The sequence below is a fragment of the Balaenoptera borealis genome (assembly GCF_965194805.1).
Source record: "Balaenoptera borealis genome assembly, contig: HAP1_SCAFFOLD_1041, whole genome shotgun sequence".
NCBI lineage: Eukaryota > Metazoa > Chordata > Mammalia > Artiodactyla > Balaenopteridae > Balaenoptera > Balaenoptera borealis.
Window position 1 is genome coordinate 78551 of NW_028123170.1, and position 25434 is coordinate 103984.

The 25434-nt window shown below is 46.4% G+C and overlaps 1 pseudogene across 1 annotated transcript; it reads right to left on the reverse strand.

Moving 5' to 3' along the window:
* Nucleotides 1-13593: 13593 nt before the first annotated feature.
* LOC309621835 (uncharacterized protein C2orf78 pseudogene) lies at nt 13594-20519 on the reverse strand (annotated as a pseudogene). Its single transcript has 3 exons — nt 20436-20519; nt 16788-17537; nt 13594-15509 (listed from the first exon to the last, which is right to left on the reverse strand). The product of its transcript is annotated as an uncharacterized protein C2orf78 pseudogene (transcript).
* Nucleotides 20520-25434: the final 4915 nt, after the last annotated feature.

Here is a 25434-nt window from a genome sequence, read left to right on the forward strand (position 1 = left end):
ATACTCACCTTGAAAACTTGTTTCTGTGATGCGTTGAGCAGACACAGGGTGGCAGACTGCAGAGGTGGAAGCTGGTGGTCGGATATTTGTGGGCTGAATCTCCTTCAGTCCCATTCCCATTTCTGGTTGCCCAGAGGCCCTACTTCCTGTGTGTGACGCCGAGCCGTAGGATTGCGGGCAGGAGCCAAGTTCTCCATACAGTAAAGACCCCAGTGTGCCTTGGTTACAGTAATATACCTGGCTTCCTTCCTGGCAGGGAAGTGACAGGCGGCTATGCCCCTGCTTTGTTCGTGGGCCTCCTGATCCAGCAGTTCCCTTGGCTCTGCCCCTGTCGTCAGCTGCCCCTAGGATAACTCTGAGCCCTAGCCACTTCTCTGGTAGATTTCCCTATTCCCCCACTACAGTCACACCTGAATAAGGCAACTCAGACCTTTCAGAGATGTGTCCTGAACCTCTTGTTTTCTGAAATACCTATCTGGTGGTTGTGAGACTTAAGGCCAGCGTCCCCGAGAGACTTTTTCTATTTCTCCTAGTAAACCTAGACTCATCTTCTGTCACCTTCAACTCTACTCCAATTGTGTTCTTTCAACCCAGACCTCTGACCCTGCTTTTTACTTCTGCCATTTCATCCTCGCTCCTGCTTCCTTTCCTAAATCCATACGTCTCTTTTGGCCTTCCTAGCCCTGGGCCAAGTTCCTTCCTCTTTGCTCAGTTTTTACCCCTTTCCTTCATTCTCCCATCCAACTTTCAGTCCTTCCTTTCTCACGCCCCAGTTAGCAGCATCTGAAAATTCGAAAGGTTTGTTACTCGTCTATTAATTGTATTCCATTTACTTATTCAGTTCTATACCTGTCTTACCTGTGTATGGAAGAACAGCTGGTAGCCAAGGTGGCACCAAGAATCCTAGCAGCTCTCACTTGACGTATCCGTAGTAGTCGGCAATTTCCATTTCGTTTTCCCTCTCGGTGAAAAATTGCAGCTTGCCCGAAGAGGTGTATCTGGCAGCATTCTCCCGTTGTTGTTGAGCCCGCCTCTTCATGGCCTCTCGCTCTGGCCTCTGCTCTTGTTCGATGGGCTTTGACATGACTGGCTCAGGCACGTTGGGTTCCCTCCATGGAACTCGTTGCTTGCTGAAGTCTTGGAGTAGAAAGTGGGTTTGGAGCTTGGGTGGGGACTGGCGCTTATTCACAGCAGGGGGAACAGGCTCCCGCTGGAGAGGAGCGCCAGATGAAGTTTTGGAGGGTGCAGGCCTAGGAGCAGCAGACTGAGGGACACGAGGCTGGGTATGGTTGGGCCAAGCCGGTTGGGTTGGGTTGGTCACAGTTGGCTGAGCTGGTTTGGCGGGGCCTGGCAAAGAGGCAGGAGCTGGCTGGGATGAATTGGCTGCAGCAGGTTGAGCTGAGTCAGTAGAACCAGGCTGGGCACGGTAAGCCCCAGCAGGCCGATGTGAGGCCAGAGACTGTGGCCTCCGAGGAGCGGGTCGAGCTTGAGGCTTGTCCCAGGCAGAAAAAGGCAGAGGTATCAACTTGACCTTCCCAGGAGGAGGCCGCTCATACTGGGCTGGAGACGGACACTCTGTTTCAGCACTGCTGTCTGGTTTCTGGGCTTGGACTTGCGTTTTCTCAGGACCCTTCCCCTCACGTGGGGTATGCCGCCATGGCTGGATAGCTGGGGGTGGCTGGGGGTCTTTGGGGTTGCTTGACTTTCCCAAGAGCCGACAGGAAGAGCGCCCAGTTTTCGTCTCATTCTTCTTCCCCAGCGCATGAAGAACCTTCACAGACTCCAGCATGCGCACGCCAAGGGAGGTTCGAGGCTTTTGAAAGCTCTGTTGGAGAAGCTCAGTTTGGTGTTCCTTTCGCTTCGTGTGGGGGATTGCTGGCTTCTCTTCTGCCTTGACTTTGTTCCCTGACTGCTTGTTCTCCTCAGCCTTGTTTCTCCCTCTGGTCCTTTTGGTCTTTTCCTGCCCGTGGCTCTTAGTTTTGCTGATCTTTCTGGATGCAGCTTTCTGAGGTTTGCCTTGAGAGTGCTTGGCCGTGTTCACAGGAGCCCTGTCACTGACTGCAGCGTGGCATGTAACCACTTCTCCCCCTAACGGGCACTCTGGATTCTTTGGCTGGATTTTGGCCTTGGGAGCGCCACTGATAGGCTCAGAGGCTTTCTGTTTGTTCTTCCTGGGTTGATCAGAGGGAACCTTTATGACACTTGGCTTTTCCTGCACCTGATTCACCTTAATGGCTCTGGTGTCTTTAGCTTTGATCACGTTGGGACCTTGGGATTGATCAAGATCTTTCAAAGGATTAAAGAGCTGGGGAAGGTGAATATCCTCCGCCAGTGTAGTAATGTCTGCAAGACCACTGCTAGGTTCAATCCCATTTTCAAGTGTCCCTAGGTCCTGACGACTCCGGCTGTTCTCTCCCAGATCAGCATTTTCAGAACCAGGCTGCTCCTCTTGGCTGAGGGGATCGGTGCAGGCCAGCGGCTGGTGAATATCAGGGATTCCTAAAGGGAGTAGTGGAGGATCTTGGTTCTCTGTTGGGATCTGGTAGGCATCCAGAGGCTTTGAAAGCTTGGTTTTGATATCATCCACGTGCTTACTCTCTATTTGTCCCTGGCTTGGAGCTGGAGGCAGGGCCAGGAGACGCCTGGCACTCTGGACTGGAGCTGTCACTGAAATGTCCCCAAGTTCAGATGGTGGGTTACTCTCAAGTATGTGGCTGTTTCTGCTACTGCAGGACTTGGGGAGTTCTTGACTTTGTGTCACACAAAACGTCTGGCTTGGAGGTTGCAATCCCAGGGAATTTTTCATCACCAGGGGGGAGGTCTCCATCCCTACAAAGGGATCAAGGGAGAAGTCAGTCCCTGGTAAGTGAGATGCTCCCCCTAAACACCAACACAGCAGTCGTGTACCTTTCAAGGGGTTCAGGGGCAAGATGGGCAAGGCATTTCTACTAACTCTTCTTAAGGATCACGGACAGTGCCCTATGCTACGAGGTAAGCGGTGACTGTTGTAATTCTTACTGGTGAGCCTTTCCTGTCGCTGATTCTCGGCTCGCTTTGTATTTCATAGGACTGTTATAAGTCCAATACAAAATGAGTCTTATTTTTAAAAACCTGAAATGTTTTACAAAGCCTAGCATTCTCATATAGGGTCCTTTCCATTCTCCCCACTTTCCCGAGAGGCCAAGAACACGTCACACCATGAACTAGGAGAGGGGGTAGAGCCCTTGCTGATGAAATACATCAACAAAGACAGAGTCTTAGCCTGCTTGCTCTCTGGACAGGATCTCGGACCACAAGGTCTTCAATCCTGGTATAAATGAAGGAAGTGAGGACAGTTCAACTGGCACTCTCATAACAAGAGTTCTGAAACACCTTCCGAAGAGACTATAGCAGTAGATGAGGGAAGGGAGTGCTACAGTGTGGCAGTACAGGGGGAACGATCGGCTACAGCAGTGAAAAGTGTGGTACCGATTGGTGTGCTCTCGGGGTTCTTGTACATGTAGCATAGATGACCTCTACAGTGGCCCTCCCACCTTCCCACCTGCATTAGGTGTTCTTTTTTTTGTAATTTATGTTTATGTATTTATTTACTGTTTGAACTTATTTATTCTACGTATTTATTTTTTTGGCTGCACTGGGTCTCTCATTGCTGTGCACGGGCTTTCTCTAGTTGGCGGCTAGCGGGGGCTACTCTCGGTTGCGGTGTGCGGGCTTCTCATCGCGGTGGCTTCTCTTGTTGCGGAGCATGGGCTGTAGGCACGTGGGCTTCGGTAGTTGAGGCTCACGGGCTCTAGAATGCAGGCTCCGTCGTTGTGGCACATGCGCTTAGTTGCTGCACGGCATGTGGGATCTTCGCAGACCAGGGCTCGAACCCGTGTCCCCCGCATTGCATTGGCAGGCGGATTCTTAACCACGGCGCCACCAGGGAAGCCCTAGGTGTTCTCATATAGAGTCTAAAAACAGAGGGCACTGAGCGAAGGTAGTGGTTATTAAAGGCTCAGGATCTAAATTCTACCTGCCTCTACACCCCTTCCCAGCTGTCGATTTGACCCCATTTTTGAATGCCGACCTCATTCTTCAACTTTCTCTGGCGTTTGTTATACTCACCTTGAAAACTTGTTTCTGTGATGCGTTGAGCAGACACAGGGTGGCAGACTGCAGAGGTGGAAGCTGGTGGTCGGATATTTGTGGGCTGAATCTCCTTCAGTCCCATTCCCATTTCTGGTTGCCCAGAGGCCCGACTTCCTGTGTATGACGCCGAGCCGTAGGATTGCGGGCAGGAGCCAAGTTCTCCATACAGTAAAGACCCCAGTGTGCCTTGGTTACAGTAATATACCTGGCTTCCTTCCTGGCAGGGAAGTGACAGGCGGCTCTGCCCCTGATTTGGAATCTGAGATGGTGTTCCCTGAGCAAGGCTGGCAGAAAGCGATGGATGTAGAGGGACCATGTTCTTGGCGTCTGAAGTTTTATCATCCTGGGCTGCCAGAAACATGGAGGAGGCAGCTGTGTGGCGGTCAGTGAGTGCCAGAGTAAAGTCTCCGAGTGAAGAAGAATTCTTTTCAGTGCTTGCTGTGATGTCCCACTCAAGAACACCTGGATAGGAAGCAGCTGAAGTGGAGATCTGGCTGTGGTCAGTAACTCCAGATAACATAGTCGTGCTAGAATGTTGGTAAAGGTAGGCACTACCCATGAGTGTCTGGAAAGGGGTACCGGTAGCCGATGCCGAACTGACGGCAGGGGCAGAGACTCTGGAGAAGTTGCAGACACTTCGTGTTAGGGAAGTTGCATTGCTCACCACAGGAGGAGAATGCTGCAGAGAATTTAGAGTTCCAAGTAGAGATGGATGTTGGAAATTTTCTGTAAGAACAAGAGGGTCATGAAAAACTCAGGGAGGTTGAGAAATTCTCACTACGTTTGAGGAACGGCATCATCTGAAGGTTCTTGCTATCAGGACACCTCTACTATCACTACTTCCTGAGAAACCCAAAATCAGACAGTTAATGATGGCTGTAAGGACTGAGCAGTTTTCCACTCTTCTCTATTCACTGCCTGTGCTCCCATCTTGGGCACAGACGGGCAGAAGAGCCAAGTGGTGTGGTTCAGAGATTGTTCTCTAGGCTGGAAGCAACCTTCTCCCTGCCCTGTCTTTCCCTTCAGCCTGCACTCGTATTGACTTCTATGCTATTTCCTAGACTGGAAGCATTTTAGAACTAGGAGGCCCTTAGAGAACTTCGATGTTCTCAGTCTCATTTCGTGAGTAAGGAAACTGAGGCTCAGAGAGGTCGGGTTGACTTGTTCAAGTTCTCTCATTATGTTAGTATCATTACCAGGTTTCAGAACCTAAGTATCCTGACTTCCTTGCCAGGACTCCACTCTGAGCATGATACTGCCAGAAAGCAGGAGAAATAGAACTTATAATATAGGCATTTTTTTTGTCCATTAGAAAACAGTACGGCTGTTACCATTGTCGTCTTCAGTGTCTCCCTTTGCTTGTGCAGTTCCCACGCTATTACCTAGAGGTGACGTACAGCTCAGTCCAACTGGTGAATTGAAAGAGTCATTTTTGCCCTCTTCAAGCCTGGTTTCTCATCCTACCTCAAAATGATTACCCGAAAGTGGATTTCTTAAGTGCTTTTGGAAAGGGAAGAGTTATCTGATTACTTCAGATTCCTCACCTGTAAAGTGGTTATAACACCACCACCAATAATAATAGCAGTAATAATTAATAGATGAATAAGCTGATCTATTGCGTATGATTTATATGGAGGAAGATACAATAAGTTCTAGAAAGACAAAGAAAAATCATGACAAGCATATTACGTTAACGAAAAAGAAATCCATAGATATTAATGAAAACTGGGGTATGTGGCAAGTATCGAAGCCTAATGAATTTACTAACAAATGGCATTCTGTACCATCCATGCAATATTATGAAAGTGAATTTTGCCCACTCTATTTTAGTGAATACTATTAACCAGAAGACACGATGGAGGTGATAGAGGTGAATGAATTCCTAGCCAATGCATACAGACAGAGAAGGTATGTCAGTAAAAAATGCATAACAAGCAACAGAATGCAATAAATGTGCATGTATAGGTAGCCACAACACATATAGACAAGTATTTCAATGAAAACCGGTACGAAGCAGACAGCAAAATAATAAGTGTAAAAGAGTTTCATTATTGTGCTCCTTCATATTTTTACCCAGCAAGTAAGAGGTATTAAGCCTAGGAGAAATATATATTTCAATGAATATAGCTTATATAATAAGCAGAAAGGAAGCTTAAAATGTATCAGGAAGGTTTTTGGATTTATCCTAGAACTTAGATTAGAATCATCTTCAGCATCCAAGAAGATGGCATCCCAAAACCTCAAAAAACCATCATGCCTAGAATCCAATTAAAAAAGATTTTCAAATGTAAGAAAATCCACAGGACTCCACAATATGGTTTTCGATAAACGTGGATGTTTGTTTGTTTTGTTTCTTTGGCCGCGCCGCGTGGCCCTGGCCGTGAAAGCACCGAGTCCTAAGCACTGGACCGCCAGGGAATTCCCTAAGTGGGGGGAATTAGAGATGTGGGGCTTGACTTTTTCTTCTTCTTCTTCTTCTTCTTCGGTAGCTAAGATCTACAAGCGAACGATGGCTGTTGATCAATGTGCTCTCTGTGTTAGGAAGGAAATAACTGTAAAAATGAAAAGCAGCCTTGCCTTAGAACCTACATATCACACCAAGGAAAATAGTCCTTCTGATTCAATTTAGAAGATATCACTTAAAATGTTGAATTGGTGAAATGTCTACCTAGTTTAAAAATTAGAAAGAATAAAACACTGAAAAGCAGCCCCCTAGATAACCACTGTGGTTGCTTGTTTATAGGAGGCATCATTTCTAAAACGTATTTCTAAAATGTTTATATTCAAAACTGTCAAGTGGCCAACTGTATTCAGAGAGGCAATAAAAGAAAGAAAACGGAGTATGACTTTTCTGATAAGCTGCCTTTCCTGGTGATCCCCTGTTCTGGCCTTACTTTCCTTCTTAGTCTGTTAATGTAAGGGTTTGCTACCATCAACTTGGTTTTGCCCTGCTCTGAGCAGGTTTCCCTCTGTGCTGTTTCTGCTTTAATTGAAAATCTTTGGTTCCCATCAGCATTCCATTGCAAACTCCGTTTTTCTTGAGAGCTCCTCTATGCTTTCCCTCTTCATTCTTACATTTTCTCCCATCTCTTGGTGCCTGTTGGCCTGTGCTAATGAAAACCATCCTAAACTTCCTTACGCTCGACTCTGTGCCTCCCTGTAGAGCCCAGTACTCTCCATCCTCTCTCCCTATTCTCTCTTTTCAACTAGTCGAAATCCTAGTGGAGGGAGACCATTAGAGATGAAACATCTTGGTATATATTGCTAGTTTTCTATGTCCCCTGGCTTTTCTATGTTTCTGTTGAAACACTCTTGAGAAGTGTCTGATTTCGTTTTCTACATGGGTACCCTTTAAGGCTCAATACTGGAAAAGAAGGGGATCAGAGTGATCAACCCAACGTGGTATCCTAACGTAACAGTTAAGGAAAGCAACAGGCTTTGTGAGACAGCCAGTGATTTGTCCAAAGTCACACAGATAGTAAACGTCAAAGTCAAAAGTGAAATTAGGTCTCCAGACGTGTAGTTCAATACTTTCCCTCATTATTCCATGCTATTTTGAATCTCCTACTCAATTTAGGGGCAAAAGAAATCGAACGCAAAACTTTCCAAAGTTTCTTTTCTTACCTGACATGGTCAGAGAAGAGGAAGCATCCACTGCAGGTACCAGGGATGAGGAGACAACACTAGAGGATGTCCGAGTGGCTGCAGCTGAACGGCGCACGTGTCCAGTACAGAGGTCACTGGTTACTGGTCCAAACAGCTCCACGGAAACCCCAAGACTCTACCAAGTGGTAGTAGGTTTGGTAGGAGAGTGATGTCACAAAGCAGGCAGTTGAAAGGTATGAGAGAGCCAATAGGGAGGTCCGATCCCCAACAGGAAGGCGGGCTTGGGTGAAGAGAGTGTAGGAGAGCTAAAACAACACCTGAGTTTCTGAGCTCTGGGGAGGAAATCCTAGAAGACAGATTTACCTCCCCCAGGCTCTTCCATTAGGGAAATCATTGCCACATTTCTTACAGACGTTCATTAATACACTGAACTAAGAGTTACTTATATTCTACAGAGTATTCTATTTTATGTATCATATACTTAGAGCTATATAGATCTTCTTTAATTAATAATCCTTAGGAAGGAAAGAGCCATCTAGTTTGAACTATTACAGTTGTTCTGAAATCATATGTGTCTAATGAGTGAACTGATAGCAGCTTTTAAGGAGCCAAAGTAGGGATTAAGAAGCTCTTTTTGTAACTTGGTTCAAGAGTAGGGTGAAGTTTGTTGAGTGTACCTTGTGGAGAATGTTGTGGTCCAAGGCTCTTCTCTTTTAGTTTCTTCTCCTTGACTCCTACCTTCCTTGGGCTGGGCTAGGCTGGGGGCCAGGTTGGACTTGCGACTTAACATTTCTCTTCCGCTTTCTCTTTTTTTTTTTTCTTCCATTATGGGCATTGCTTCGAGGACAAGCCTTGATCTTGCATTGGACGTTACTTCCTGTCACCTTCCAGCAGCAGGAGTCTTCTTTTCAGTGCTTGATGCTTCACGAAATAGACTCTGCCCGTTGGCAGCAAATACCAGAGAGCTAGGAGACAGAGCTGGTTGCAGACCTTTCCTCTTCCAGCCTTTGGTTGCAATTGTTTGGCCCATAATTTGCTAGCTCTAGTTCCTTGGGCCACACAGGTATCCTGCCATCTCCAGCTCTTGTTATATGTGAGAGACATTCTGAACACTGTCCCTTTTTCTTTGCACAGAAGTATATACAGTGTGGCAGTTACTGTAATCTCCTCCGCCTTGCAAACAGCCACTCTAGAATCTTGGACCTCTAGGACTCTCTGTCTTGCATGCTTGGGGGCAAGGCCAAGCAAAATGAAGAGGAGAATAATTAGAGAAAGAGGAGGACGTTGGGGGAGAATTGGGAGCAGGTAAGGTGAAAGGGCACAGGAGAAAAGAGATGCATGTAGACTTTTTGGTTTCTGTGGGAAACAGGTTGACACACTTGGGCCTCATTTGGTATTAACAGAACAGAGAGTTAAAGATCTAAGTAGCTAGATAGTGTGCAGCAACTGCCATGAAGTCTGTACACTGAAGAGAACAGTCTCACATCTAGTTTTCATTTTGTTTTATGTCATAGTACCTTATTTATAGCATTCACTGGTGTGTTTGTAGAATACAGATGTTTTCAAATGCTCTGGTTTTGTCTACATGGTTATCTCCTTGTCCTGTTTGTAAGGAATCCAACATTGTAAGACATATTGCATGTTTTTCTCTTGACGATTGTTGACCTTGAAGCGTCATGAACTAACTTGAGCTGTTGGATTCTGTGGAGAAACGTTCAAAAGGGTCTGTGAAAAAGGCACTGTGGTGAGTCGCATTATGCACCCGAGCGTAAGGAGCAGATATCTGCCACCAGCCCAGCTTGGCCTGGATTGCCTCTGTTTTAGTTCCCCTGGTTAGTGCTTTTCTCCCTAACCACTCTTGTGACTGTGATAATGTGAGTAAGGGCGGAGTTGCTAATGATCTATGTGTGAGGTAAGCTGGTTTGAGGGAGGAAATCTATGGACCTAGTCATTTTCCTTGGTGGTAAGCTTTCAGGGGTGCAGAGATGGATCTTCCTGGGGCCTTTTCTGGTCCCAGGAAGATATCGCATAGATGGGACCTCCCAAGACACACATTGAATCTTTAGGCCTGTTTTTCCTATTATGAGGTACGAGTTTCTTCACTGATGGGGATGATGCTTATCTGAGAAGAAATTGTGAAAGGTGGTGTAGTGTAGAGGTGTGGCTTAAGCTTTTAAGTTTTCCTCCAGGTTTTTCCCCTAAGCTTCCTACTTCGGACGGCCTACTTACATGATACTAGTAGGTGATGTCCGGCTAACAGCTTCCTAAATATACCTGCAAGCCAGATCAGTGTCTCTTTTCTCTGTATTCCCATGGAAATCAAGAGTCCCGCCGAATTTTCCATCGAAACAGTTGATTTGTGTTGTCTCTAGGAATTCTAAAGGGCGTACCGTTGCTTCCTAACCGGTGTCATTTGGGAGATCCGCCTCTGTACGTTCAAATGATTAATTTTGAGACTTTGCTCATGTGTGCAGTAAACCCTTGAATTCCCTAAGACCTTCCTTTCCTCCATCTCCTACCCCATTAAGCCCGCTTCAGTTCATCTCCTGAATTTCTTTGGAATCTGTCAGCCAGCTCTTCCTCAACTTCCTAATACTGAACTTGCCTGTCTGTTGCGATTAGGTCCTAACTAGTGTCCATATATCTTGTTTCCTTCCAATCCACTCTTCACACAAGAAACCTTCAAAGCAAGTTGGAACGTTGCTCATAAACATCGCTCACAAACATTGTTTTGAGAATAGAAAACACACTGTTGGCCTTTAAGACTCTGCGTGGTCTAGAATCCTCTCTGCTTCTCTAGCCCCATCTTGTGCCACTTTTGCCCTCACTTTCTATGCTTCAGATACACTGAATTAACCTTAGTTCTCACTCATCTGACAGAAGTCAGTTCAGATACTATTTTTCACTGTGATTCCTAGCATTAAGGAATTTGATTATCAGGTTTTGTATGAGGACTATTTCATCAGGGGTACAGAAGTTCTGGCCATCTCTGGTTTTGGATATCCCTTATTTGTTGAGACCTTTGCGTTGTTTGGTTGCCTTTTGTCTGTTTTCCAGATGGGAAAACAGGAACAAGGGAAGTATAGGTTATTACTAGGTGGGGTTGAACAAGTGGAGCAGCAAACTGCAAAGCAGAAAGAAGAGGGACGTACTATAGAGGGATATGACTTCCATTCTCAAGGCGCCTGCATCCTGTGCAGGGAGACAGCCTAACATAAAATGTGCCTAACAACAAATATATTGACTTCTTACTAAAAATCTCCAGTTCATAGAACCGAGGGGTTTGTACCTTCTCCTTTAAAAGTGATAGTCCTGGGACTTCCCCGGTGGTCCCGTGGTGAAGACTCTGCGCTTCCAATGCAGCAGGCGTGGGTTCAATCCCTGGTTGGGGAGCTAAGATCCCACATGCTGCGCAGCCAAAGAAATTTTTGTCGAACGTTATACTCCTGTATTGTTGGCTTTAGTGGTTTAGATTTTGTTGTACTGTTAAGAAGATTTCAGTTTATTTACCGGGAACAAACAACACATAATGTAAAAATAGTTTCCCAGAAACGATTTCCATCATTCTCTTCTTCCCTTTCTCCCGCAGACTGGTGTTTCACCTTGACAAGTTCTCTGTCATTCCATAGGAAAGCTGTCTGGCTTGGAGGTTGCAATCCCAGGGAATTTTTCATCAGCGGGGAAGTCTCCATCACTACAGAGGAATCAAGGGAGAAGTCAGTCCCTGGTAAGTGAGATGCTCCCCCTAAACACCAACACAGCAGTCGTGTACCTTTCAAGGGGTTCAGGGGCAAGATGGGCAAGGCATTTCTACTAACTCTTCTTAAGGATCACGGACAGTGCCCTATGCTACGAGGTAAGCGGTGACTGCTGTAGTTCTTACTGGTGATCCTTTCCTGTCACTGATTCTCGGCCTTCTTTGTATTTCATAGGACTGTTGTCAGTCCAATACAAAATGAGTCTTATTTTTAAAAACCTGAAATGTTTTACAGAGCCTAGCATTCTCATATAGGGTCCTTTCCATTCTCCCCACTTTCCCGAGAGGCCAAGAACACTTCACACCATGAACTAGGAGAGGGGGTAGAGCCCTTTCTGATGAAATACATCAACAAAGACAGAGCCTTAGCCTGCTTGCTCTCTGGACAGGATCTCGGACCACAAGGTCTTCAATCCTGGTATAAATGAAGGAAGTGAGGACAGTTCAACTGGCACTCTGATAACAAGAGTTCGGAAACACCTTCCAAAGAGACTATAGCAGTAGATGAGGGAAGGGAGTGCTACAGTGTGGCAGTACAGGGGGAATGATCGGCTACAGCAGTGAAAAGTGTGGTACCGATTGGTGTGCTCTCGGGGTTCTTGTACATGTAGCATAGATGACCTCTACAGTGGCCCTCCCACCTTCCCACCTGCATTAGGTGTTCTTTTTTTTTGTAATTTATGTTTATGTATTTATTTACTGTTTGAACTTATTTATTCTACGTATTTATTTTTTTGGCTGCACTGGGTCTCTCATTGCTGTGCACGGGCTTTCTCTAGTTGGCGGCTAGCGGGGGCTACTCTCGGTTGCGGTGTGCGGGCATCTCATCGCGGTGGCTTCTCTTGTTGCGGAGCATGGGCTGTAGGCACGTGGGCTTCGGTAGTTGAGGCTCACGGGCTCTAGAATGCAGGCTCCGTCGTTGTGGCACATGCGCTTAGTTGCTGCACGGCATGTGGGATCTTCGCAGACCAGGGCTCGAACCCGTGTCCCCTGCATTGGCAGGCGCCACCAGGGAAGCCCTAGGTGTTCTCATATAGAGTCTAAAAACAGAGAGCACTGAGAGAAGGTAGTGGTTATTAAAGGCTCAGGATCTAAATTCTACCTGTCTCTACACCCCTTCCCAGCTGTCGATTTGACCCCATTTTTGAATGCTGACCTCATTGTTCAACTTTTCTCTGCCGTCTGTATACTCACCTTGAAAACTTGTTTCTGTGATGCGTTGAGCAGACACAGGGTGGCAGACTGCAGAGGTGGAAGCTGGTGGTCGGATATTTGTGGGCTGAATCTCCTTCAGTCCCATTCCCATTTCTGGTTGCCCAGAGGCCCTACTTCCTGTGTGTGACGCCGAGCCGTAGGATTGCGGGCAGGAGCCAAGTTCTCCATACAGTAAAGACCCCAGTGTGCCTTGGTTACAGTAATATACCTGGCTTCCTTCCTGGCAGGGAAGTGACAGGCGGCTATGCCCCTGCTTTGTTCGTGGGCCTCCTGATCCAGCAGTTCCCTTGGCTCTGCCCCTGTCGTCAGCTGCCCCTAGGATAACTCTGAGCCCTAGCCACTTCTCTGGTAGATTTCCCTATTCCCCCACTACAGTCACACCTGAATAAGGCAACTCAGACCTTTCAGAGATGTGTCCTGAACCTCTTGTTTTCTGAAATACCTATCTGGTGGTTGTGAGACTTAAGGCCAGCGTCCCCGAGAGACTTTTTCTATTTCTCCTAGTAAACCTAGACTCATCTTCTGTCACCTTCAACTCTACTCCAATTGTGTTCTTTCAACCCAGACCTCTGACCCTGCTTTTTACTTCTGCCATTTCATCCTCGCTCCTGCTTCCTTTCCTAAATCCATACGTCTCTTTTGGCCTTCCTAGCCCTGGGCCAAGTTCCTTCCTCTTTGCTCAGTTTTTACCCCTTTCCTTCATTCTCCCATCCAACTTTCAGTCCTTCCTTTCTCACGCCCCAGTTAGCAGCATCTGAAAATTCGAAAGGTTTGTTACTCGTCTATTAATTGTATTCCATTTACTTATTCAGTTCTATACCTGTCTTACCTGTGTATGGAAGAACAGCTGGTAGCCAAGGTGGCACCAAGAATCCTAGCAGCTCTCACTTGACGTATCCGTAGTAGTCGGCAATTTCCATTTCGTTTTCCCTCTCGGTGAAAAATTGCAGCTTGCCCGAAGAGGTGTATCTGGCAGCATTCTCCCGTTGTTGTTGAGCCCGCCTCTTCATGGCCTCTCGCTCTGGCCTCTGCTCTTGTTCGATGGGCTTTGACATGACTGGCTCAGGCACGTTGGGTTCCCTCCATGGAACTCGTTGCTTGCTGAAGTCTTGGAGTAGAAATTGGGTTTGGAGCTTGGGTGGGGACTGGCGCTTATTCACAGCAGGGGGAACAGGCTCCCGCTGGAGAGGAGCGCCAGATGAAGTTTTGGAGGGTGCAGGCCTAGGAGCAGCAGACTGAGGGACACGAGGCTGGGTATGGTTGGTCCAAGCCGGTTGGGTTGGGTTGGTCACAGTTGGCTGAGCTGGTTTGGCGGGGCCTGGCAAAGAGGCAGGAGCTGGCTGGGATGAATTGGCTGCAGCAGGTTGAGCTGAGTCAGTAGAACCAGGCTGGGCACGGTAAGCCCCAGCAGGCCGATGTGAGGCCAGAGACTGTGGCCTCCGAGGAGCGGGTCGAGCTTGAGGCTTGTCCCAGGCAGAAAAAGGCAGAGGTATCAACTTGACCTTCCCAGGAGGAGGCCGCTCATACTGGGCTGGAGACGGACACTCTGTTTCAGCACTGCTGTCTGGTTTCTGGGCTTGGACTTGCGTTTTCTCAGGACCCTTCCCCTCACGTGGGGTATGCCGCCATGGCTGGATAGCTGGGGGTGGCTGGGGGTCTTTGGGGTTGCTTGACTTTCCCAAGAGCCGACAGGAAGAGAGCCCAGTTTTCGTCTCATTCTTCTTCCCCAGCGCATGAAGAACCTTCACAGACTCCAGCATGCGCACGCCAAGGGAGGTTCGAGGCTTTTGAAAGCTCTGTTGGAGAAGCTCAGTTTGGTGTTCCTTTCGCTTCGTGTGGGGGATTGCTGGCTTCTCTTCTGCCTTGACTTTGTTCCCTGACTGCTTGTTCTCCTCAGCCTTGTTTCTCCCTCTGGTCCTTTTGGTCTTTTCCTGCCCGTGGCTCTTAGTTTTGCTGATCTTTCTGGATGCAGCTTTCTGAGGTTTGCCTTGAGAGTGCTTGGCCGTGTTCACAGGAGCCCTGTCACTGACTGCAGCGTGGCATGTAACCACTTCTCCCCCTAACGGGCACTCTGGATTCTTTGGCTGGATTTTGGCCTTGGGAGCGCCACTGATAGGCTCAGAGGCTTTCTGTTTGTTCTTCCTGGGTTGATCAGAGGGAACCTTTATGACACTTGGCTTTTCCTGCACCTGATTCACCTTAATGGCTCTGGTGTCTTTAGCTTTGATCACGTTGGGACCTTGGGATTGATCAAGATCTTTCAAAGGATTAAAGAGCTGGGGAAGGTGAATATCCTCCGCCAGTGTAGTAATGTCTGCAAGACCACTGCTAGGTTCAATCCCATTTTCAAGTGTCCCTAGGTCCTGACGACTCCGGCTGTTCTCTCCCAGATCAGCATTTTCAGAACCAGGCTGCTCCTCTTGGCTGAGGGGATCGGTGCAGGCCAGCGGCTGGTGAATATCAGGGATTCCTAAAGGGAGTAGTGGAGGATCTTGGTTCTCTGTTGGGATCTGGTAGGCATCCAGAGGCTTTGAAAGCTTGGTTTTGATATCATCCACGTGCTTACTCTCTATTTGTCCCTGGCTTGGAGCTGGAGGCAGGGCCAGGAGACGCCTGGCACTCTGGACTGGAGCTGTCACTGAAATGTCCCCAAGTTCAGATGGTGGGTTACTCTCAAGTATGTGGCTGTTTCTGCTACTGCAGGACTTGGGGAGTTCTTGACTTTGTGTCACACAAAACGTCTGGCTTGGAGGTTGCAATCCCAGGGAATTTTTCATCACCAGGGGGGAGGTCTCCATCCCTACAAAGGGATCAAGGGAGAAGTCAGTCCCTGGTAAGTGAGATGCTCCCCCTAAACACCAACACAGCAGTCGTGTACCTTTCAAGGGGTTCAGGGGCAAGATGGGCAAGGCATTTCTACTAACTCTTCTTAAGGATCACGGACAGTGCCCTATGCTACGAGGTAAGCGGTGACTGTTGTAATTCTTACTGGTGAGCCTTTCCTGTCGCTGATTCTCGGCTCGCTTTGTATTTCATAGGACTGTTATAAGTCCAATACAAAATGAGTCTTATTTTTAAAAACCTGAAATGTTTTACAAAGCCTAGCATTCTCATATAGGGTCCTTTCCATTCTCCCCACTTTCCCGAGAGGCCAAGAACACGTCACACCATGAACTAGGAGAGGGGGTAGAGCCCTTGCTGATGAAATACATCAACAAAGACAGAGTCTTAGCCTGCTTGCTCTCTGGACAGGATCTCGGACCACAAGGTCTTCAATCCTGGTATAAATGAAGGAAGTGAGGACAGTTCAACTGGCACTCTCATAACAAGAGTTCTGAAACACCTTCCGAAGAGACTATAGCAGTAGATGAGGGAAGGGAGTGCTACAGTGTGGCAGTACAGGGGGAACGATCGGCTACAGCAGTGAAAAGTGTGGTACCGATTGGTGTGCTCTCGGGGTTCTTGTACATGTAGCATAGATGACCTCTACAGTGGCCCTCCCACCTTCCCACCTGCATTAGGTGTTCTTTTTTTTGTAATTTATGTTTATGTATTTATTTACTGTTTGAACTTATTTATTCTACGTATTTATTTTTTTGGCTGCACTGGGTCTCTCATTGCTGTGCACGGGCTTTCTCTAGTTGGCGGCTAGCGGGGGCTACTCTCGGTTGCGGTGTGCGGGCTTCTCATCGCGGTGGCTTCTCTTGTTGCGGAGCATGGGCTGTAGGCACGTGGGCTTCGGTAGTTGAGGCTCACGGGCTCTAGAATGCAGGCTCCGTCGTTGTGGCACATGCGCTTAGTTGCTGCACGGCATGTGGGATCTTCGCAGACCAGGGCTCGAACCCGTGTCCCCCGCATTGCATTGGCAGGCGGATTCTTAACCACGGCGCCACCAGGGAAGCCCTAGGTGTTCTCATATAGAGTCTAAAAACAGAGGGCACTGAGCGAAGGTAGTGGTTATTAAAGGCTCAGGATCTAAATTCTACCTGCCTCTACACCCCTTCCCAGCTGTCGATTTGACCCCATTTTTGAATGCCGACCTCATTCTTCAACTTTCTCTGGCGTTTGTTATACTCACCTTGAAAACTTGTTTCTGTGATGCGTTGAGCAGACACAGGGTGGCAGACTGCAGAGGTGGAAGCTGGTGGTCGGATATTTGTGGGCTGAATCTCCTTCAGTCCCATTCCCATTTCTGGTTGCCCAGAGGCCCGACTTCCTGTGTATGACGCCGAGCCGTAGGATTGCGGGCAGGAGCCAAGTTCTCCATACAGTAAAGACCCCAGTGTGCCTTGGTTACAGTAATATACCTGGCTTCCTTCCTGGCAGGGAAGTGACAGGCGGCTCTGCCCCTGATTTGGAATCTGAGATGGTGTTCCCTGAGCAAGGCTGGCAGAAAGCGATGGATGTAGAGGGACCATGTTCTTGGCGTCTGAAGTTTTATCATCCTGGGCTGCCAGAAACATGGAGGAGGCAGCTGTGTGGCGGTCAGTGAGTGCCAGAGTAAAGTCTCCGAGTGAAGAAGAATTCTTTTCAGTGCTTGCTGTGATGTCCCACTCAAGAACACCTGGATAGGAAGCAGCTGAAGTGGAGATCTGGCTGTGGTCAGTAACTCCAGATAACATAGTCGTGCTAGAATGTTGGTAAAGGTAGGCACTACCCATGAGTGTCTGGAAAGGGGTACCGGTAGCCGATGCCGAACTGACGGCAGGGGCAGAGACTCTGGAGAAGTTGCAGACACTTCGTGTTAGGGAAGTTGCATTGCTCACCACAGGAGGAGAATGCTGCAGAGAATTTAGAGTTCCAAGTAGAGATGGATGTTGGAAATTTTCTGTAAGAACAAGAGGGTCATGAAAAACTCAGGGAGGTTGAGAAATTCTCACTACGTTTGAGGAACGGCATCATCTGAAGGTTCTTGCTATCAGGACACCTCTACTATCACTACTTCCTGAGAAACCCAAAATCAGACAGTTAATGATGGCTGTAAGGACTGAGCAGTTTTCCACTCTTCTCTATTCACTGCCTGTGCTCCCATCTTGGGCACAGACGGGCAGAAGAGCCAAGTGGTGTGGTTCAGAGATTGTTCTCTAGGCTGGAAGCAACCTTCTCCCTGCCCTGTCTTTCCCTTCAGCCTGCACTCGTATTGACTTCTATGCTATTTCCTAGACTGGAAGCATTTTAGAACTAGGAGGCCCTTAGAGAACTTCGATGTTCTCAGTCTCATTTCGTGAGTAAGGAAACTGAGGCTCAGAGAGGTCGGGTTGACTTGTTCAAGTTCTCTCATTATGTTAGTATCATTACCAGGTTTCAGAACCTAAGTATCCTGACTTCCTTGCCAGGACTCCACTCTGAGCATGATACTGCCAGAAAGCAGGAGAAATAGAACTTATAATATAGGCATTTTTTTTGTCCATTAGAAAACAGTACGGCTGTTACCATTGTCGTCTTCAGTGTCTCCCTTTGCTTGTGCAGTTCCCACGCTATTACCTAGAGGTGACGTACAGCTCAGTCCAACTGGTGAATTGAAAGAGTCATTTTTGCCCTCTTCAAGCCTGGTTTCTCATCCTACCTCAAAATGATTACCCGAAAGTGGATTTCTTAAGTGCTTTTGGAAAGGGAAGAGTTATCTGATTACTTCAGATTCCTCACCTGTAAAGTGGTTATAACACCACCACCAATAATAATAGCAGTAATAATTAATAGATGAATAAGCTGATCTATTGCGTATGATTTATATGGAGGAAGATACAATAAGTTCTAGAAAGACAAAGAAAAATCATGACAAGCATATTACGTTAACGAAAAAGAAATCCATAGATATTAATGAAAACTGGGGTATGTGGCAAGTATCGAAGCCTAATGAATTTACTAACAAATGGCATTCTGTACCATCCATGCAATATTATGAAAGTGAATTTTGCCCACTCTATTTTAGTGAATACTATTAACCAGAAGACACGATGGAGGTGATAGAGGTGAATGAATTCCTAGCCAATGCATACAGACAGAGAAGGTATGTCAGTAAAAAATGCATAACAAGCAACAGAATGCAATAAATGTGCATGTATAGGTAGCCACAACACATATAGACAAGTATTTCAATGAAAACCGGTACGAAGCAGACAGCAAAATAATAAGTGTAAAAGAGTTTCATTATTGTGCTCCTTCATATTTTTACCCAGCAAGTAAGAGGTATTAAGCCTAGGAGAAATATATATTTCAATGAATATAGCTTATATAATAAGCAGAAAGGAAGCTTAAAATGTATCAGGAAGGTTTTTGGATTTATCCTAGAACTTAGATTAGAATCATCTTCAGCATCCAAGAAGATGGCATCCCAAAACCTCAAAAAACCATCATGCCTAGAATCCAATTAAAAAAGATTTTCAAATGTAAGAAAATCCACAGGACTCCACAATATGGTTTTCGATAAACGTGGATGTTTGTTTGTTTTGTTTCTTTGGCCGCGCCGCGTGGCCCTGGCCGTGAAAGCACCGAGTCCTAAGCACTGGACCGCCAGGGAATTCCCTAAGTGGGGGGAATTAGAGATGTGGGGCTTGACTTTTTCTTCTTCTTCTTCTTCTTCTTCGGTAGCTAAGATCTACAAGCGAACGATGGCTGTTGATCAATGTGCTCTCTGTGTTAGGAAGGAAATAACTGTAAAAATGAAAAGCAGCCTTGCCTTAGAACCTACATATCACACCAAGGAAAATAGTCCTTCTGATTCAATTTAGAAGATATCACTTAAAATGTTGAATTGGTGAAATGTCTACCTAGTTTAAAAATTAGAAAGAATAAAACACTGAAAAGCAGCCCCCTAGATAACCACTGTGGTTGCTTGTTTATAGGAGGCATCATTTCTAAAACGTATTTCTAAAATGTTTATATTCAAAACTGTCAAGTGGCCAACTGTATTCAGAGAGGCAATAAAAGAAAGAAAACGGAGTATGACTTTTCTGATAAGCTGCCTTTCCTGGTGATCCCCTGTTCTGGCCTTACTTTCCTTCTTAGTCTGTTAATGTAAGGGTTTGCTACCATCAACTTGGTTTTGCCCTGCTCTGAGCAGGTTTCCCTCTGTGCTGTTTCTGCTTTAATTGAAAATCTTTGGTTCCCATCAGCATTCCATTGCAAACTCCGTTTTTCTTGAGAGCTCCTCTATGCTTTCCCTCTTCATTCTTACATTTTCTCCCATCTCTTGGTGCCTGTTGGCCTGTGCTAATGAAAACCATCCTAAACTTCCTTACGCTCGACTCTGTGCCTCCCTGTAGAGCCCAGTACTCTCCATCCTCTCTCCCTATTCTCTCTTTTCAACTAGTCGAAATCCTAGTGGAGGGAGACCATTAGAGATGAAACATCTTGGTATATATTGCTAGTTTTCTATGTCCCCTGGCTTTTCTATGTTTCTGTTGAAACACTCTTGAGAAGTGTCTGATTTCGTTTTCTACATGGGTACCCTTTAAGGCTCAATACTGGAAAAGAAGGGGATCAGAGTGATCAACCCAACGTGGTATCCTAACGTAACAGTTAAGGAAAGCAACAGGCTTTGTGAGACAGCCAGTGATTTGTCCAAAGTCACACAGATAGTAAACGTCAAAGTCAAAAGTGAAATTAGGTCTCCAGACGTGTAGTTCAATACTTTCCCTCATTATTCCATGCTATTTTGAATCTCCTACTCAATTTAGGGGCAAAAGAAATCGAACGCAAAACTTTCCAAAGTTTCTTTTCTTACCTGACATGGTCAGAGAAGAGGAAGCATCCACTGCAGGTACAAGGGATGAGGAGACAACACTAGAGGATGTCTGAGTGGCTGCAGCTGAACGGCGCACGTGTCCAGTACAGAGGTCACTGGTTACTGGTCCAAACAGCTCCACGGAAACCCCAAGACTCTACCAAGTGGTAGTAGGTTTGGTAGGAGAGTGATGTCACAAAGCAGGCAGTTGAAAGGTATGAGAGAGCCAATAGGGAGGTCCGATCCCCAACAGGAAGGCGGGCTTGGGTGAAGAGAGTGTAGGAGAGCTAAAACAACACCTGAGTTTCTGAGCTCTGGGGAGGAAATCCTAGAAGACAGATTTACCTCCCCCAGGCTCTTCCATTAGGGAAATCATTGCAACATTTCTTACAGACGTTCATTAATACACTGAACTAAGAGTTACTTATATTCTACAGAGTATTCTATTTTATGTATCATATACTTAGAGCTATATAGATCTTCTTTAATTAATAATCCTTAGGAAGGAAAGAGCCATCTAGTTTGAACTATTACAGTTGTTCTGAAATCATATGTGTCTAATGAGTGAACTGATAGCAGCTTTTAAGGAGCCAAAGTAGGGATTAAGAAGCTCTCTTTGTAACTTGGTTCAAGAGTAGGGTGAAGTTTCTTGAGTGTACCTTGTGGAGAATGTTGTGGTCCAAGGCTCTTCTCTTTTAGTTTCTTCTCCTTGACTCCTACCTTCCTTGGGCTGGGCTAGGCTGGGGGCCAGGTTGGACTTGCGACTTAACATTTCTCTTCCGCTTTCTCTTTTTTTTTTTTCTTCCATTATGGGCATTGCTTCGAGGACAAGCCTTGATCTTGCATTGGACGTTACTTCCTGTCACCTTCCAGCAGCAGGAGTCTTCTTTTCAGTGCTTGATGCTTCACGAAATAGACTCTGCCCGTTGGCAGCAAATACCAGAGAGCTAGGAGACAGAGCTGGTTGCAGACCTTTCCTCTTCCAGCCTTTGGTTGCAATTGTTTGGCCCATAATTTGCTAGCTCTAGTTCCTTGGGCCACACAGGTATCCTGCCATCTCCAGCTCTTGTTATATGTGAGAGACATTCTGAACACTGTCCCTTTTTCTTTGCACAGAAGTATATACAGTGTGGCAGTTACTGTAATCTCCTCCGCCTTGCAAACAGCCACTCTAGAATCTTGGACCTCTAGGACTCTCTGTCTTGCATGCTTGGGGGCAAGGCCAAGCAAAATGAAGAGGAGAATAATTAGAGAAAGAGGAGGACGTTGGGGGAGAATTGGGAGCAGGTAAGGTGAAAGGGCACAGGAGAAAAGAGATGCATGTAGACTTTTTGGTTTCTGTGGGAAACAGGTTGACACACTTGGGCCTCATTTGGTATTAACAGAACAGAGAGTTAAAGATCTAAGTAGCTAGATAGTGTGCAGCAACTGCCATGAAGTCTGTACACTGAAGAGAAGAGTCTCACATCTAGTTTTCATTTTGTTTTATGTCATAGTACCTTATTTATAGCATTCACTGGTGTGTTTGTAGAATACAGATGTTTTCAAATGCTCTGGTTTTGTCTACATGGTTATCTCCTTGTCCTGTTTGTAAGGAATCCAACATTGTAAGACATATTGCATGTTTTTCTCTTGACGATTGTTGACCTTGAAGCGTCATGAACTAACTTGAGCTGTTGGATTCTGTGGAGAAACGTTCAAAAGGGTCTGTGAAAAAGGCACTGTGGTGAGTCGCATTATGCACCCGAGCGTAAGGAGCAAGATATCTGCCACCAGCCCAGCTTGGCCTGGATTGCCTCTGTTTTAGTTCCCCTGGTTAGTGCTTTTCTCCCTAACCACTCTTGTGACTGTGATAATGTGAGTAAGGGCGGAGTTGCTAATGATCTATGTGTGAGGTAAGCTGGTTTGAGGGAGGAAATCTATGGACCTAGTCATTTTCCTTGGTGGTAAGCTTTCAGGGGTGCAGAGATGGATCTTCCTGGGGCCTTTTCTGGTCCCAGGAAGATATCGCATAGATGGGACCTCCCAAGACACACATTGAATCTTTAGGCCTGTTTTTCCTATTATGAGGTACGAACGAGTTTCTTCACTGATGGGGATGATGCTTATCTGAGAAGAAATTGTGAAAGGTGGTGTAGTGTAGAGGTGTGGCTTAAGCTTTTAAGTTTTCCTCCAGGTTTTTCCCCTAAGCTTCCTACTTCGGACGGCCTACTTACATGATACTAGTAGGTGATGTCCGGCTAACAACTTCCTAAATATACCTGCAAGCCAGATCAGTGTCTCTTTTCTCTGTATTCCCATGGAAATCAAGAGTCCCGCCGAATTTTCCATCGAAACAGTTGATTTGTGTTGTCTCTAGGAATTCTAAAGGGCGTACCGTTGCTTCCTAACCGGTGTCATTTGGGAGATCCGCCTCTGTACGTTCAAATGATTAATTTTGAGACTTTGCTCATGTGTGCAGTAAACCCTTGAATTCCCTAAGACCTTCCTTTCCTCCATCTCCTACCCCATTAAGCCCGCTTCAGTTCATCTCCTGAATTTCTTTGGAATCTGTCAGCCAGCTCTTCCTCAACTTCCTAATACTGAACTTGCCTGTCTGTTGCGATTAGGTCCTAACTGGTGTCCATATATCTTGTTTCCTTCCAATCCACTCTTCACACAAGAAACCTTCAAAGCAAGTTGGAACGTTGCTCATAAACATCGCTCACAAGCATTGTTTTGAGAATAGAAAACACACTGTTGGCCTTTAAGACTCTGCGTGGTCTAGAATCCTCTCTGCTTCTCTAGCCCCATCTTGTGCCACTTTTGCCCTCACTTTCTATGCTTCAGATACACTGAATTAACCTTAGTTCTCACTCATCTGACAGAAGTCAGTTCAGATACTATTTTTCACTGTGATTCCTAGCATTAAGGAATTTGATTATCAGGTTTTGTATGAGGACTATTTCATCAGGGGTACAGAAGTTCTGGCCATCTCTGGTTTTGGATATCCCTTATTTGTTGAGACCTTTGCGTTGTTTGGTTGCCTTTTGTCTGTTTTCCAGATGGGAAAACAGGAACAAGGGAAGTATAGGTTATTACTAGGTGGGGTTGAGCAAGTGGAGCAGCAAACTGCAAAGCAGAAAGAAGAGGGACGTACTATAGAGGGATATGACTTCCATCCTCAAGGCGCCTGCATCCTGTGCAGGGAGACAGCCTAACATAAAATGAGCCTAACAACAAATATATTGACTTCTTACTAAAAATCTCCAGTTCATAGAACCGAGGGGTTTGTACCTTCTCCTTTAAAAGTGATAGTCCTGGGACTTCCCCGGTGGTCCCGTGGTGAAGACTCTGCGCTTCCAATGCAGCAGGCGTGGGTTCAATCCCTGGTTGGGGAGCTAAGATCCCACATGCTGCGCAGCCAAAGAAATTTTTTTCAAAAGTTATACTCCTGTATTATTGGCTTTAGTGGTTTAGATTTTGTTTTACTGTTAAGAAGATTTCAGTTTATTTACCGGGAACAAACAACACATAATGTAAGAATAGTTTCCCAGAAACGATTTCCATCATTCTCTTCCTCCCTTTCTCCCGCAGACTGGTGTTTCACCTTGACAAGTTCTCTGTCATTCCATAGGAAAGCTGTCTGGCTTGGAGGTTGCAATCCCAGGGAATTTTTCATCAGCGGGGAAGTCTCCATCACTACAGAGGAATCAAGGGAGAAGTCAGTCCCTGGTAAGTGAGATGCTCCCCCTAAACACCAACACAGCAGTCGTGTACCTTTCAAGGGGTTCAGGGGCAAGATGGGCAAGGCATTTCTACTAACTCTTCTTAAGGATCATGGACAGTGCCCTATGCTACGAGGTAAGCGGTGACTGCTGTAATTCTTACTGGTGATCCTTTCCTGTCACTGATTCTCGGCTTTCTTTGTATTTCATAGGACTGTTGTAAGTCCAATACAAAATGAGTCTTATTTTTAAAAACCTGAAATGTTTTACAGAGCCTAGCATTCTCATATAGGGTCCTTTCCATTCTCCCCACTTTCCCGAGAGGCTAAGAACACTTCACACCATGAAGTAGGAGAGGGGGTAGAGCCCTTTTTGATGAAATACATCAACAAAGACAGAGTCTTAGCCTGCTTGCTCTCTGGACAGGATCTCGGACCACAAGGTCTTCAATCCTGGTATAAATGAAGGAAGTGAGGACAGTTCAACTGGCACTCTCATAACAAGAGTTCTGAAACACCTTCCAAAGAGACTATAGCAGTAGATGAGGGAAGGGAGTGCTACAGTGTGGTAGTACAGGGGGAATGATCGGCTACAGCAGTGAAAAGTGTGGTACCGATTGGTGTGCTCTCGGGGTTCTTGTACATGTAGCATAGATGACCTCTACAGTGGCCCTCCCACCTTCCCACCTGCATTAGGTGTTCTTTTTTTTGTAATTTATGTTTATGTATTTATTTATTGTTTGAACTTATTTATTCTACGTATTTATTTTTTTGGCTGCACTGCGTCTCTCATTGCTGTGCACGGGCTTTCTCTAGTTGGCGGCTAGCGGGGTCTACTCTTGGTTGTGGTGTGCGGGCTTCTCCTCGCGGTGGCGTCTCTTGTTGCGGAGCATGCGCTCTAGGCGCGTGGGCTTCGGTAGTTGCGTCTCACGGGCTCTACGATGCAGGGTCAGTCGTTGTGGCACATGGGCTTAGTGGCTCCACGGCATGTGGGATCTTCCCAGACCAGGGCTCGAACCCGTGTCCCCCGCATTGCATTGGCAGGCGGATTCTTAACCACGGCGCCACCAGGGAAGCCCTAGGTGTTCTTACATAGAGTCGAAAAACAGAGAGCACTGAGAGAAGGTAGTGGTTATTAAAGGCTCAGGATCTAAATTCTACCTGTCTCTACACCCCTTCCCAGCTGTCGATTTGACCCCATTTTTGAATGCCGACCTCATTCTTCAACTTTCTCTGCCGTTTGTGTACTCACCTTGAAAACTTGTTTCTGTGATGCGTTGAGCAGACACAGGG